Genomic DNA, 16298 nt, shown 5'->3' with positions numbered 1-16298 from the left:
TACTGATAGGCTGTGACTCTTTTGAAGCGGTATGATATTTCTGAACTTTTGATATGTTAAGCTCTCAATTCGTAATATATTTAACTATAAGTTGGTTTTGGGGGGATAGATTGATTAATTAATATTACCCCATTGCTACTCTGTAATCACAATACCAGACAAATACCAGGCTTTGATTCTTTGTATTTTTTTGGTGAACAATGCCTGAAGCATCATTTTTTTTTCTAGTCAGGAAAGGCTTGTGAAATGAATGTGCTTTGGGTACTTGTTTAAAGCACAGATAGCAACCATACTGCCTAGGTATGGCTGCTGGTCACATGGCCAAGTGGCCTCTGCAGATATACTAGGAAATATTTGACATGTGTTGACAGTATCAGCCTTTGCTTTAATTTCAGGTCTTAATACAAGGCTACAGTGTAACTAGCAGTGGTTTGGATGGAATTATTCTTCAGGCCATTGCCTGAAGAATACTTGCAAAGCTCTGCCTTTAAAGTGGAATATTTTAATGAAGATACTTAAGTCATATAGTTTAAACAAAAGACTTTGTTTCTATTTCAGATTGAATTTTAAAATAAGTCCTATAATCAGCTGCTTGGAGAATGCCTTCAGAAGGGCAGAAGTAAGGGGTGGGGAACTCAGGGGGAGGAAAGTTGCCTTTTTCCATTCTTTCTCCAGTTGCCATTCCTCTTTTTACTTGCTTTCGTCTGCACACCTTCTTTTATTTGTGTTTTGACTACCATGGTATAGTTTGCCTTGAGCTGTGCCTCTCCATATGTCAATGGCCAAGCTTGTTTCAGAATTCCCCTTGATTTTAGAGTTTTGATTAAAAAAAAAAAAAAATCCTGTAATATGCTACTGTCAGCATGCTAGGTGAGATTAAGGTTGCCCAGCTATGCTTTCTTAGAAGGTTAAAAAAGATGGGTATTCCTGGAAACCCTCACATGGTGTGCTGAGGAGCGAATAAAGGAATTTAGTCTGCTTGATGTTCTTCCAATACTGTTTCACAAATCATTACTATAACTATTTGTCCTCACATAGTTTCAAAAGCTATTTACATTGTGAATCAAAACTTGTCATTGTAAAACACTTAATTATAGTTAAACACTGCGGTGGCTAAACTGATGCTAAATTACCTTTTTATGTGTAACTGCTTTGTCTTGTCAAGATTTTTTTGTTACTGGGTTTGGGCAGAATTTAATTGCCATCTCTCTGTGGCTGTAGGAAAAATCTGATACCTCTGTTAGTGCAGGGGTTCCCTTGCACCAGGTAATGATAGTTTCAGAGCTTAAGTAGCTTCTCTTGCCTGTTCCTTAGACAGATTACCCCAACTTTGTCGTATGTGTAAGTCTTCTACAGAGTTCATGGCTGAATTCTTTGGGGCCTATAATAGGAATATTTACACACCTAGTATATAGAATTCTGAAATCCTTGCTTTTTTACCCAGTAGCTTGAGAAATACCTGGGCTAAACAAGAATTCCAAAGCAGCTTGCGTTCTCTTGCCTGCTTCTGCAGTATGGAGTGCTTTTTAAAAAGTTTTAAAACTGTTATTCTACAGTTTGCTTTTTATTGTTTGAAACTTTGCAGTTTCTATACTTTGTTTCAAGTGTGGATATCAAGTTTATATGAAGTTGCTGATTTGAAGCGATACCGGTTAAACGATTGATTTAAATTATCAGTTATTGTAAGTGGTAGACCTAGAGATTTTTGTTGGAAAGTTGATTCTCCTCAATTTGTAACCCTTAAAATATAGACTTGCAAGTAGATACAGCTTTTGCATTATATTTGGTTCTTCCTTCTGACTATCTGTAAAAATGCACTGTATTCACATTTAAACAACCTTACAGCTTGTTAGACAATTATTTAGATTTCTAATTTTTTACATTATGATGGTAGAAATGTTGACTGGTATTTGTTTCCTTTTTTTTTTCTCCTCACTTTGTGTCAAACTGCATTTTGATAGTAATGAAATGCAACACTTTAAATTTAGTTACACGTTATGTAAAATTATGCTGAATGTGCTGCAAACATATGCAAAAAGGTAACATATGTTACTAATTTAAAATAACTGATTAAATAAATGAGATATCTTCTGTAGTTAGTGAGTTGTATGGAGGTTTCTGGTCATTGTCCGTCCTTATACCGAAACAAATAGGTTTCAGGCTGTCATTTCATGATCACTCTGTGTTGATGCTGCTGTCCTGAAAAAAAACAACAAAAAAACCCGCAGTTGTGTTTGCTCCAGCACTACTTCTCACCCTGGCTGAAGAAAATACTCAAGTTAAATGTAACCTGGTAGTGCTAGATTATGCAAAATTCAAATCATGATCAGTTATGGCATCATCTTCTCACAGCCTGGTTCTTACTTCTTTGCTAGGAAAGAATAAAACTCCTAATTTGTTCATTAGTATTGAATTAATTGCAAATTAATTAAAGACCAATTGCTGTTAAATGGAATAAAACCTTAGTACATGCAAAAAAAGCTGTCGGCACTGCAAGTGAATTTTATCAGTTCAGCACAAAGAGATTTTACATGCTTCATGGTAATTCTTCTAGATTTATGGTCCGGTTCTCTTTAAAACTGCTTGACAGTTTCTTAAGAATAGATTATAGCACATTTAGGACTCCAGATATGTTGCCATAATTTCAAAGGTAACTAGAAGTATGTTCTTTAACTGCAAATTATTATTTCTCTTAGTCACTTACCTGAATTAGGCTCTTGCACTATAAATTATTATCTTCCTCTCCTGTTCTAAGACCTTTCTCCAACATCCTCAACATTTTCCTTAGCGTTGGTGTCCTTGTCTTTCTGTTTGGAATTTCTTCTCAAAATGCCACCTTTTATTCGACTTTTGAATTTAGCAGCTTGTGTTAAGACACGTCTACTCTGCTGACAGAGGCCTCTCTCTAAACTAGGACTAGCAGCCAAGCCAGATGCCCCCAAATTTGTTTCTGAGGTGCCTCCCCCCAAATGAAAAGTCTTACTGCACAGACTTGCTGTACCTTACAAACCGAAGTGCAGTACCATGGAAATAAGGCTGTATGGTTCCTGGGCCAAAATGTTGCAGGGTCAAACGGAGCCACGTTTTTCCTGGTAGATCTCTGAAGCTTTGTCTCCACTTGCTCAAGGAGTTGTGCTTTGTTTTACAGAGCGAGTATGCTGACTAGCTGTTGGGTTTATCTGTCTGGTATGTATACTGTTGCCTGGCAGTTTCCTCCTGATATTGTTTTCCTGTTCTCCCAGTCTTTAATTGTGACAACACTTGAGAGGATGTGCAGCAGCTGAGGTAAAAGTGTTTGGTAGTACCTTCATCTCAGCAGGACCTGGAAAGAGCTGCAGAAGCATTAAGCTTCGCTCCTGTTCCTTCCTGTTCGACAATCCCAGCCATCAGCTTGGGTAACATCAGATCCTTTTGAAGTTCAAATGGAAAACTTCCATCTCCCAAAATCCCTTCAGGGACTCCTATCAAAGCATTCTGGGCTCTCATTTCAAATAAATGATAGATGGTTTAAGCTAAAAAAAAAAAGCCAAGGAAAATTGAAGCACTTGTCCCAGAGAAAGAGCCTGCAATTGTTCCACCCCCATGCAAGCAGGAGCAGTGCTTTTCTTCCTTGTAAAGTGCTGTGGGATTTAATAATGTGGTGAGAGAATTGGATGTGATTCCCAGGGCTCCAGATGGCACCTGCCAGATGGGAGCTCATATTCTTATGTCTAAAGATGCTGGTGTTGATGGCATGGTGTTTGAGAATGCAATAATCTTTTGTGATGGATTTTCTTACTAGATAATGGTTTTAGTAAGTGGTCAAGTACTCCCATTCATTGCAGTGTCTGTAAAATTGTTTTAATCTGATGAAAAGGTAGCCCTACTGGGTATGGTATTGGATGGCAAGGTTTGGTTTGTTTCCTTGGTTGAATGTACAAATCCCTCAGATATGCTAGACCAGTGGAGGCATCATTGGCTTCTACATCTGATTCCTTTACAAAAATGGGTTTTCTTATTCAGGTGCACTGCTCTGCACAGAGTTCCCATTTGAAATCTGTGTGTATTTTTGCTTCAAAATCTTTGTCAAAAACATTGGGCCTTGTTGCCTGACATTTTATAAGCAGGGTCAACAATCAGGAGGTTATGTCTTTATAAAGAAAAGGCATGTTAAAGAAACTTAGAATCATAAAATCATTTGGATTGGAAAAGACCCTTAAGATCATCAAGTCCAACTGTTAACGTAACACTGCCAAGTCCACCACTAAACCATGTCCTTAAGTGCCACACCTACACGCCTTTTAAATACCTCCAGGGATGGTGACTCCACCACTTCCCTGGGCAGCCTGTTCCAATGCTTGACAGCCCTTTGGGTGAAGAAATCTTTCCTGAAATCCAATCTAAACCTCCCCTGGCGCAACTTGAGGCCATTTCCTCTTGTCTTATCACTTGTTACCTGGGAGAAGAGACTGACAACCACCTTGCTACAACCTCCTTTCAGGTAGTTTGTTGAGAGTGATAGATAAGGTCTCCCCTCAGCCTCCTTTTTTCCAGGCTAGACAACCCCAGTTCCCTCAGCTGCTCCTCATAGGACTTGTGCTCTAGACCCTTACCAGCTTCGTTGCTCTTTGGTGTCCTCCAGCACCTCAACGTCTTTCTTGGTAGAGAGGGGCCCAAAACTGAACACAGGATTTGAGGTGTGACCAGTGCCAAGTGCAGGGGGATGATCACTTCCCTAGTCCTGCTGGCCACACTATGTCTGATGCAAACCAGGATGCCGTTGGCCTTCTTGGCCACCTGGGCACACTGCTGGCTCATATTCAGCCAGCTGTCAACCAGCACCCCTAGGTCGTTTTCCACCAGGCAGCTTTCCAGCTACTCTTCCCCAAGCCTGTAGCATTGCATGGGGTTGTGACCCAAGTGCAGGACCCGGCACTTGGCCTTGTTGAACCTCATACAATTGGCCTCAGCCCATCGATCCAGCCTGTCCAGATCCCTCTGTAGAGCCTTCCTATCCTCGAGCAGATCAACACTCCCGCCCAACTTGGTGTCATCTGCAAACTTACTGAGGGTGCATTTGATCCCCTCATCCAAGTCATTGATAAAGATATTAAACAGAACTGGCCCCAGTACTGAGTCCTGGGGAACACCACTTGTGACTGGCCACCAACTGGATTTAACTCCATGCACCACAACATTTTGGGCCCGGCCGTCCAGCCAGTTTTTTACCCAGCAAAGAGTATGCTCGTCCAAGCCATGAGCAGCCAGTTTCTCCAGGAGAATGCTGCGAGGAATGGTGTCAAAGGCTTTACTGAAGTCCAGGTAAACAACATCCCCAGCCTTTCCCCTCATCCACTAAGCGGGTCACCATGTCGTAGAAGATCAGGTTAGTCAAGCAGGACCTGCCTTTCATAAACCTATGCTGACTGTGCCTGATCACCTGGTTGTCCTGTACTTGCCACGTGATGGCACTCAGGATGATCTGCTCCATAACATTCCCTGGCACCGAGGTCAGACTGACAGGCCTGTAGTTCCCCAGATCCTCCTTCCGGCCCTTCTTGTAGATGGGTGTCACATTTGCTAACCTCCAGTCAACTGGGACCTCCCCGGCCAGCCAGGACTGCTGGTAAATGATGGAAAGTGGCTTCGTGAGCACCTCTGCCAGCTCCCTCAGTATCCCATCTGGCCCCGTAGATTTGTGTGTGTCTAAGTGGTGTAGCAGGTCGCTAACCATTTCCCCTGGGATTATGGGGGCTTCATTCTGCAACCCATCCCTGTCTTCCAGCTCAGGGGGCTGGGTACCACGAGAACAATTGGTCTTACAATTAAAGACTGAGGCAAAGAAAGCATTAAGTGCCTCAGCCTTTTCCTCAGCCTTTGTCACTATGTTTCCTCCCACATCCAATAAAGGATGGAGATTCTCCTTAGCACTCCTTTTGTTGTGAAGGTATTTGTGGAAACATATTTTATTGTCTTTTATCGCAATAGCCAAATTAAGTTCTAGTTGGGCTTTGGCCCTTCTAATTTTTTCCCTGCATAGCCTCACGACATCCTTGTAGTCCTCCTGAGTTGCCTGCCCCTTCTTCCAAAGGTCATAAACTCTTCTCTTTTTCCTGAGCTCCAGCCAAAGCTCTCCGTTCAGCCGGGCCGGTCTCCTTCCCTGTCAGCTCGTCTTTCAGCACACAGGGACGGCCTGCTCCTATGCCTTCAAGATTTCCTTCCTGAAGAATGTCCAGCCTTCCTGGACTCCTCTGCCCTTCAGGACTGCCTCCCAAGGGACTCTGTCAGCCAGGCTCCTAAACTGGCCAAAGTCTGCCCTCTGGAAGTCCAAGGTAGCAGTTCTGCTGACCCCTCTCCTTACTTCTCCAAGAATCAAAACCACTATCATTTTCTGATCGCTGTGCCCAAGATAGTCTCCAACCACCACATCACCCACAAGTCCTTCTCTGTTCGCAAACAACAGGTCCAGCAGGGCGCCTTCCCTAGTTGGCTCACTCACCAACTTGTCTAAGATACAAATGCGCTGATACTGCTTAATTTTATCCAAGGAATTTTTACAAAATAATCCTGAAGATAGTTCTAATCTCAAGACATGATGTGGAGAATTTATGCAACATAGTATCACAAGATTGTAAGTGGAGCACCATTGCCCACCCAGAGCAAAGATAAATTATGTCTCTTTGGATGGAAGATGAGCAAATCTCCACCTTGTTCCCAGCTTGAAGGTATTTTAAATTCCAGAACTGAATTGAGAGGATTTGTTCACACATCTAAAGGCACATGTCTGCTCTGGGAAATCATAGTGAAAAGGAGATGGTGGTAATTTTTTTTTTTTTTTGGCTTCTCAATCATTTCTAGATTAAAAGTGTTCAATCAGAAATTATCTCTTTCAGCTAATGCCTCTGCTGTGTACTGTGGCACTGAGCCACTGCCTCTTCTTTTTCCATCATTTTCTTCATTAGGCTGAAGGTTTTCCTTGGGCCTGAGATCCAAGACTCAGAATTGGTTTAACTTGTTAGAGCTCTTTATTTGTAGGAATTTTTACAGACTGAAAGACAACTTTGGTTATGCTTCTCATTATTTTTGAGTATCAGCTAACCTGCTCCTAATGAAGCAGAACTATAAGTTTCATTCATGCTCAGTAAAAAATGTATTCCTTCTTTGTTGTTTTCTGCAGTGGTTTGATATTTTGTGATGATGTATATAGAGGCAGCTGTTCACAGACACAACATGTATATTGAAGCATGAACATTTTTCGTACTGGAACACTGCTTTTCGGGCTTAACTTCTGAAATTTTTTCTCACAGTATTTCTACCTGAAGGGAGAACAATGAGGAAGAGAAGTCTCACAGGAGCACACTTCTCCTGCAAGTCACAGCTCAGTTTTTCACACTCAGCAGATTTAAAGCAACAGTTTATACTTTTTACATGTTTACTCAAGCTGAAACTTCAGACCCTCCAAGGCTCACTTTCCTTGGTTTGATCCATTTTGGATGCTTCACAGGACACATGCTCTTGTAGGGGAAATAGTTTCTCTCTGATCAGGATTGGGTTTCGCCACTGTACCCAGAATTCCTCCAAGCAGGAAGGTCTAATAAGGAGCATCATAAGAGATAAGTAATAATATATTTAAATGCTGACAAGCTTGTGATTTTCCTTCAGTGCCATGATACTTCAGAGTTTATATGCTTCAAGCTTGTTTTAGTTCTTTCTGGAGAGTTTTTTGGTGGAAGAATATAGGCAGAGGATATATTTGTATCCCAACTTCTCACCAGCTTGAGAGATAAAAACAGTGAATTATAACAATCACAAAGGAGATTATTTGTAGTAATTTAATGCAATATCTTCATATATCAGTGCATGGCATCAATGTAACACAGATGTTGGCAGGGATGTTAAGAGGGGTGGTTTGCATTGTCAGGAAAACGGTTATTAGCTGAAAAGCTCTCTGAAATGTAGCCTGTGCCACAGAAACCTCTGCAAGTCCCTGCTTTTGATATTTGTGATGTGACACCATGGGTAACTATGACAGTGACAGGAGCTCTAGCAGCTCCTGGAGTGTTACAGGCTGTGAAGGCTGCTCTTTCTGTAAAGAGACCATTGGTACAGGGCTGACATTGGGGCCCATGAATGGACATGCCAGCCAGCGCCAAAGGACACCAGTCCTTCACCTGGCAGAGCAAAACTCATCAGTATTGCCCTTTACCAAGCACGTGATGTGTGTCTCTAACACAGAGAAGAGATTTCAATCTGTCGCCTCCTTTCCCCCGTGGCCTGCCTCTTCTGCTGGCTAGGGAGGTCACTATTTCTTGATCCTTTCCTTCTAGAGCCTGCCCTTCCCTTTCGGTGGGGACATCTCAGGGACCCAACTCAGGACATCGTGTGAATTGGCAAGAAGCTGTCCCTTCACAGCTTCTGTTTCCTGCCTTTGGTTATGAACAGCTCTTGCAACAGCATTGCTGCTGCAGTTCCCTCCAGCCTGTCTCACTTTGCCTTGGCTGCAGCTCTGGTGTTTTGAACTGTTGTCCTCAGCACGTGCCATCTACTGGACTTACCAGTGCTGCTGTGATGTGAGGGTTTATTTGCACTAACCCAGGAGATAAGTATAGATATAGAGATATGTAGATGTAGATAGATATAGATTAGGTATAAATATAGATATAGATTAGATATATAGTGTGTGGTTATGTCTGTGTATTATTTTTTCCTGGTTGTTCTAAGAGGTGATTATGCTCATTTTGTACCAGGAGTCAGCAGAGGCAGTAGCATTTTCCACTGTTGTTTTCAATGTGAATAATGGTGTTTTGCCTAAAAGAACAGCTTGTTCAGACAGACAAAAAATGTCCTAATTTCTGATAGGAACCCAGCTGGGGTCTGCAGCCTACAGCAACATCTCCAATAACAAACTCAGTGACTTTCCCTTTTCCCCTGACAGACCACTGAAGAGATAAGCCCTATGGGAGAGAGACCAACAGTCATTCTACATTTCAAGGATGTGAACAAACTTGCCAGGGTGATTTGTTGTCAATCTCTAAATCTCTACCTTCTATACAGTACCCTTCAGTGATACTTAGCTGAGGTTTTTTAAACTATTCTACACAACTGAGTCAGATACTTGTTTTTCCTAAGTGTTGTAGGGAAAACATGCTGAATCCATGCAGCTTAAACCAATTGGGATCAAAGCGCTTCATTGATCTGTCAACAACATGGAATTAAGCAGCAATCAGTGAAGCATTGCATTCAAGTAATAACACAACAGGTAAACCCCCAAACTAGACACATTAATGTTAATAAACACCAGCAAATTTCTAAATGCCCTCTGTAACAAACGCAAAGGAGATTTCTTAAATGCTACAAGCCTTTCCATGGGAAAGGCAAGCATTGTGCAAAGCCCTGGTGAGAACTCACCTGTACCACTATGGACATTTCTCATTACTCGGGTTCAAGAAAGATAAATTCCATCTAGGACAAAGGCAAACAAAGACTAAGGAGTTGATGAGGGGCATGGAGGGCCTACAGAAGAAGATGAGTAGAAGGAGCAAGACAAAGGCTGACAGAACTGCCATCACTTTCAAGAAAGATACCAAGGATGAAGGCCAAAGGAGGAAAAGAGCTGTTGAAGGGCAAGGAAAAATATGGTCAAGAACACAAAACAATTCAGGACTTCTTTCCAAGAAGAAGACCTTACCATAAGTAGTGTAGTAGCAAATGTCACTTGGTGCATTGATAAGGAATGGTGAAATCCTGCACGCTTTCTACGTCTCTGCAAAGTTCATGCAGAGGGACCCAAACCCCTTTCTTTCACCTCTGGCATCGCCACAATCAACTGAATGTATATAGTATAAATGCCCTTATTTACACAGTTTGAACGTACAGATTAATTTACAGGGAGACCCAGCAGCCGTGCCCAGTGCATGGCCACCAAAGGCAGGGACGGCCCCCTGGGCCTCTTGGGCACAGGGACTGCCTCGCGGCCAACGCCCCAAATGCTGGGCGGAGGAGTGTTGGGTGGGGCTGCAGGGGGTCCTTTCACCCCGATATCACAGTGCCACCACCCGCCAACGCAGCAGTCACAATGCCCCGGGGCAGGATAAAAGGGGCATTCTCCTGTGTCCTGCTGCCAGTCTGCCCAGCTTTGCCACCAGAACAGAGCTGGCCTGGGGGGCGGCCTGAAGACATCTGAGAGGAACTCCTTGAGCAGCTGGTGGAATTACTTGGAGGGGGCTGAGGGAGGAAGTCTTGAGGCTGGACGAGGCTGCTGGAGGTTCTCCGCTGCAATTCCAGCTCCCGGTGGGGCCATACTCAAAGCTCATCTGACGGGTGGAAGTCCTGCTTCAGCCTTTGGGGAACAGATGCAAGCTCCTCAGGAGATGAGAAGAACCACCAACGCCTGGAGGTGCCCGAGGGTCTCAGGCTTTTTCAGCTGAATAGCAGTGGCGAGACCAAGGGAATGCATTCTTGGCACTTGAGGAGCACTGAAGAGCTCACCATCCATCCTCATCCCCTGCGGAGCCAGTGGCAGTAGCTGTAAGAAATGGGATGCACAGATGTCCCAGCACCCTCCCTCAGTGCTTTGGGGCTTCCACTGGTGTCCTGCCAGGCACGGGAAGGATTCTTGCCCCCCCAAGGTCAATCAGGCTGGGGGCATTTTGCTACTCTTGGAAGCCCCTGAGATGGCTCCAGGTTGAGGGAGGAAAGGTGACGGGCAGTGCTAGTGTCTCCTGGGAGGCGTGACCAGCCTGTGGGACCAGGAGGCAGGTCTTGCTCACATGCTCAGGGAATAGCCGATCGCCAGCTCTGGGGTCAGGAAGGAATTTTCCCCCGGGGCAGATTGGCACTGGTCCCCGGGGGTTTTTTGCCTTCCTCTGCAGCACTGAGCATGACCACTTGTCAGGGCTCCTCTGGTCCATTTTGGCTAGGTTACTGCCTGCTGCTCATGCATCTCTTGTGCCCTGCAGCTGGGGGGAGGAAAGCTTTTTTTCCCCCAAGGTGGGCTAGCAAGTGGCTCTGGGGGTTTTTTGCCTTCCTCCGCAGCACTGAGCGCAGCCCCTTGTCAGGGCTCCTTTGGGCCATTTTGGCTAGGTGCCTGCTGCTCATGCTCCACAAAGGTGGCCCTCGTGCCCCATATCTGGTGGGGAGGAAGCTTTCTAGACTCCCAGGGTGGGCCCCAAGGGTGGCCCCCGGGGTTTTCATCTTTTCCACTGTAGCACTGAGCACAGCCCCTTGTCAGGGCTCATCTGGGCCATTTTGGCTAGGTTCTTCCCTGCTGCTCTTTCACCACCAAGACACCACTGGTGCCCTGGCTCCCTCTGGCTCTCTTTCCCATTGCCAAGTTTGTAGCGGGAGCGAGCTCTGCTCTTCCCTTGGCTCCATTTCCCCAGGTGTTCTTGCTCATGCAAAACCCCCTGTCCTTGGAAGGGCTCCAGGCTTGCTGCACCATCAGGAGCTGCCACTTTCCAGCTCTCCTGCATGCAATACAAGCACCGGGCAGGCACGAGAGCACTTTTCGTGCATTGCTGGCCAAGAAGCACGGCGGAGGAATTTTTTGAAGGCAAAAAAGCGCAATTGTCATCAGTTGGTGTCATACTTTTGAAAATACTCCATGATGCCACACTCCTCCTCTTCTTTTGTCTATGATTGGTACCAATCCTCATTCTTCAAATTCTCACTCTTCAGGAAACAGGGACTGCTTGGCCTGTACTCCTGCTGCTACTTTCTGTAGCTCTGTGGCTTTCCTTTGCCAGACTGCAAGGGATGTTTTTTCAAGCTAGACTGAAGCTGAACATCAGCCTGCTCCTGGCTACACATGCGCATTGTGTTAATGCTTGTAAGCATTGGCTCTGAAACAGATTCAGAAAAATAGAATAAAACTAAATGAAATGAAATGAAATGAAATAAAATAAAATAAAATAAAATAAAATAAAATAAAATCCTGTTACCGCTTGTAACTTTTCTGATGTGTGTCCTTGAAAGTGTTTTTGGAGCTGAAAAAGCCCTGGCATTTCAGGCAAATAACAGTTTCATCATTATTGGACTCATTGTGAGTGCAAGGAAGAGAAGAGAAGAGAAGAGAAGAGAAGAGAAGAGAAGAGAAGAGAAGAGAAGAGAAGAGAAGAGAAGAGAAGAGAAGAGTTGTGCTATGTTATGCATATAGTTATGCATTACAAGCTATGACCGAGGTCTGAGGGGTCCATCCAGGTGAGTGGCTATCTGCAGTGCAGTCCCAGGCCCATCCAGGAGACAGGGTGAGAGACAGGCACACCTACAACATGGCTCAGGCAGGGACTGAAGGCTGCAGGCTGAGCTGAGACACGACCCTGGGCTCTTGGCAGGAGGTGGTGTGGGTGGGGGTCCCAGGGGAGGCCAGTCCCAGCCTTTGAGGCCTGTGAGCACCCCCAAACCCTGACAGAGCTGCACTGCTTGTCTATTCTCCTTTAGACATTTATGGTTGGCCACTTTGGAGACAGAGTATTGGGCCAGACGGACCTTCGCTCTGATGGAGTACTGTTGTTCTCAGGCTCTTGTGTTTTGTTCTGTTTTTCCAAGTGAAACAGCTCAGGCATTTCTAAAAATGAGTATAAGAAAAAAAAAACCAAACTAATGGGCGAATGAACAGGTATTGCTCACATCAAAAAGATTTGCAACCATTTTGTTCCAGAGCACATCCTGCTTCAGACTGTGGGCTTGATCTTTGAGCCTCACTGGTGTCAGAGATGTGGTCTTTTGCCATCCTATGGAAACCCAGCTAAACTGAATGAACACAGAAGATTTTCAAAAACCCCAGTTCACACATGCTTTTTGCAAATTTGTTCAGATGCTCAAATTATCTCAAGACAATCCACAGCTCTCACCCCATCAGAAGGTACATGCCTCCTTCCCACAAAGTGACAGAGCCAATGCCTAGGATGGGACATGATTACCCATTCAATCCCTTCTGCTAGTGTAGGGCTGGGAAGAAATGGCATCAAAGATTTCCTCAGCACATACTGTTAGGGAAAGAAGGAGGTAGGAAGAAAAATTAGAACAGAATAGAATAGAATTAGTTCAGTTGGAAGAAACCTACAACGATCAAGTCCAACTGCCTGACCACTTCAGGGCTGGCCAAGAGTTAAAGCATGTTATTAAGTGTGTTGTCCAAATGCCTCTTGAACATTGACAGGCTTGGGGCATCGACCACATCTCTAGGAAGCTTGTTCCAGTGTTTGACCACCCTCTCGGTAAAGAAATGCTTCCTAGTGTCCAGTTTAAACTTCCCCTGGTGCAGCTTTGAACCATTCCCACATGTCCTGTCACTGGATCCCAAGGAGAAGAGATCAGCAGCTCCGTCTCCACTTCCCCTCCTCAGGAAGCTGTAGAGAGCAATGCGGTCACGCTTCAGCCTCCTTCTCTCCAAACTAGACAAACCCAGTGTCCTCAGCCGCTCCTCACAGGACATGCCTTCCAGCCCTTTCACCAGCTTTGTTGCCCTCCTCTAGGCACATTCAGGGACCTCCACATCCTTCTTAAATTGTGGGGCCCAGAACTGCAGACAATACTCAAGGTGAGTGTGGGAGCATGTGGGAGCACTTGACCCAGTGACCACCTGTGGAAAATCATGAGAACAGTGAAGTTCCCAGCTGTTCCCTTTTGCTGTGATTGTGCTTTATAAAACCCTTGCCCAGGTGATGCTGGGTAGTGTGTGATGCTAGTGGGGCACTTCCCGTCGGGGGTTAGTAGGATAAGCTCTTCTCCTGGGTGGCTCGAAGCTCTGACAACAGGTGAGGCTGCACCATTGCTGAATACAGTGGGTGTCCTGGTTTCAGCTGGCATGGAGTTGATTGATTGTCTTCCTAGTAGCTGGTATAGTGCTATGTTTTGGGTTCACTATGAGAAGAATGTTCATAACACATGGATGTTTTCAGTTGTTGCTAAGTAGTGTTTAGTCTAAGTCAAGGATTTTTCAGCTTCTCATGCCCAGCCAGCAAGAATGTTGGAGGGGCACAAGAAGTTGGGAGGGGACACAGCCAGGGCAGCTGACCCAAAGTGGCCAACGGGGTATTCCATACCATGTGATGTCATGTCCAGTACATAAACCGGGGGGAGTGGGGCTGGGGAGATCGCTGCTCAGGAGCTAACTGGGCATCGGTCAGCAAGTGGTGAGCAATTGCATTGTGCATCACTCATTTTGTGTATTCCAATCCTTTTATTAGTATTGTAATTTTATTGTTGTTATTATTATCATTATTAGTTTCTTCCTTTCTGTTCTATTAAAATGTTCTTGTCTCAACCCAGGAGTTTTAATTTTTTTCTGATTCTCTCCCCCATCCCACTGGGCGGGGCGTGAGTGAGCGGCTGCATGGTGCTTAGTTGCTGGCTGGGGTTACACCACAACAGTGGGATAATCACCTCTTTTGACTGGCTAGTTATGCTGTGTTTGATGCCCCCCAGGATGCAGTTTGCCCTCTGGGCTGCCAGGGCGCACTGCTGAGTCACATTGAGCCTGCTGTCAACCAGCACTCCCAGATCCCTTCCTGCAGGGCTGCTCTCCAGCCACTCCTCTCCCAATTTATACTTGTGCTCAGTGTTACTCTGTCCCAGCTGCAGAATTTGGCATTTGGTCTTGTTCAATTTCATGCTGTTGAGGATTGCCCAATGCTCCAATCTATCTAGATCCCTCTGGAAGACCTCTTGCCCCTTGAGAGAGTCAACAGCATCTCACAGTTTGGTATCATCTGCAAACTTGCTGATGGTGCATTCAACTCCTGCATCCAGATCACTGATAAATATATTGAACAGAACTGGCCCCAGAACTGAGCCCTGAGAAACACCGATGGTGACCGGTCGCCAGCCAGATGTAGCCCCATTCACTACAATCCTTTGAGCCCTGCCATTCAGCCAGTTCCTCACCCAGCACACCGTCTACCTGCTCATCTCACAGTTGGACAACTTGTCCAGAAGGATGCTGTGAGGGACAGCACGAAAAACCTTACTAAAACCCAGAAAAACTATATCCACCACCAACCCTTCACTCACTAGGCGGATGACCTTATCATAGAAGGATATCAAATTAGTTAAACAGGACTTTCCCTTTGTGAACCCATGTTGACTGTGCCTGATGATTGCATTGTTGTTTAAATGTCTTTCAATAGCACCCAGCATGATCTTCTCCGTAATTTTTCCAGGTACTGAATCAGATTTGCACATATAGTTGCATACCAGTTCTACATCTCCACAGTAAAGGAGCTGTTATAATGAATTAGGTGAGGTCTAATGATTCTGTCAGACCTGACAGATCACTGCACCGTAATTCAGGGCTTTGTGTTCAGTGGATTGTTTACCATCATTTCAAACGATTGACCTGAAATTAAAAAACCCTGCAGATAAGCATTAAGTCTTAATATTTCAGAAAAGTGGATATTGGTGAAATCATAGTTACATAAAGGAAGACTCTTTGCATAGCTAAGAAATAGTACTTTTATTAAGTAATTAATTTTAGATTAGATGAGCAGAGTTGCAGTTTGGGTTCTCAGTTAATTTCCACTTATTTGATTAAGTGAGATAAACAGACATATACCTGTAAAACTAGAAAGCAGAAATTTTTCACCAGGGCAAGGAAAGCAATCACCTTATATGCTGAACCTTTAAACTCGATACTCCAGCTGTTGTACTAAGCCATAAATCCTGTTAAGGCAGTAAAATCAGACATTCGAGGGAGAAACAGCATCTCACCTTGTAGTCACAGACATTCTGCAGTTGTTGCAGGAGCATCACTGGCTTTTACTGAGCAGCATTTCTGATTATTCTGTATAATTCCATGCATTCTATCTGATTAATCCAAAGTTTTGGATGCTATTGGTGAACATTTCTTGATTTTGATAAGTCACAGCATGGTTGATTTCTAGTAAATGCATCTCTCTGAATTCAGGATTTTGTATTTGGCAACCACCCCGTTGCTCTAACTGCAATATAAAATCCAACAAAGAAATAGGTCAGTGCAACTGACCTATCGACCTCTACAGATGAGGAAATTTAAGGAAAAAGATACTACAAAGATAGACCTGAGACATATGTAAAGATGAATGAAGAGTACTTGCTTTCTTAAGAAAGTAGGAATTACAGATTTCAATTTTCAGTAAAATTCTCAGTGATGTCTGTCCTAATAGACTAAGTTGCAAGTTTCCAAGTATTCTGTAACTGATGCTAGAAAGTCAGTGTTTTTCTCTTCACTTAATGACATCCAAAAGCTAGTTTAAACTAGATAACTACATTTAAACCCAAATAAAACAGAGGAAAATACCGAGAAATACAGAAACACAGTTCTCAGCTACAACACTAACACT

The sequence above is a fragment of the Harpia harpyja genome, chromosome 1 (assembly GCF_026419915.1).
Source record: "Harpia harpyja isolate bHarHar1 chromosome 1, bHarHar1 primary haplotype, whole genome shotgun sequence".
Taxonomy (NCBI): domain Eukaryota; kingdom Metazoa; phylum Chordata; class Aves; order Accipitriformes; family Accipitridae; genus Harpia; species Harpia harpyja.
Note: the sequence above shows the minus strand (reverse complement) of the source record.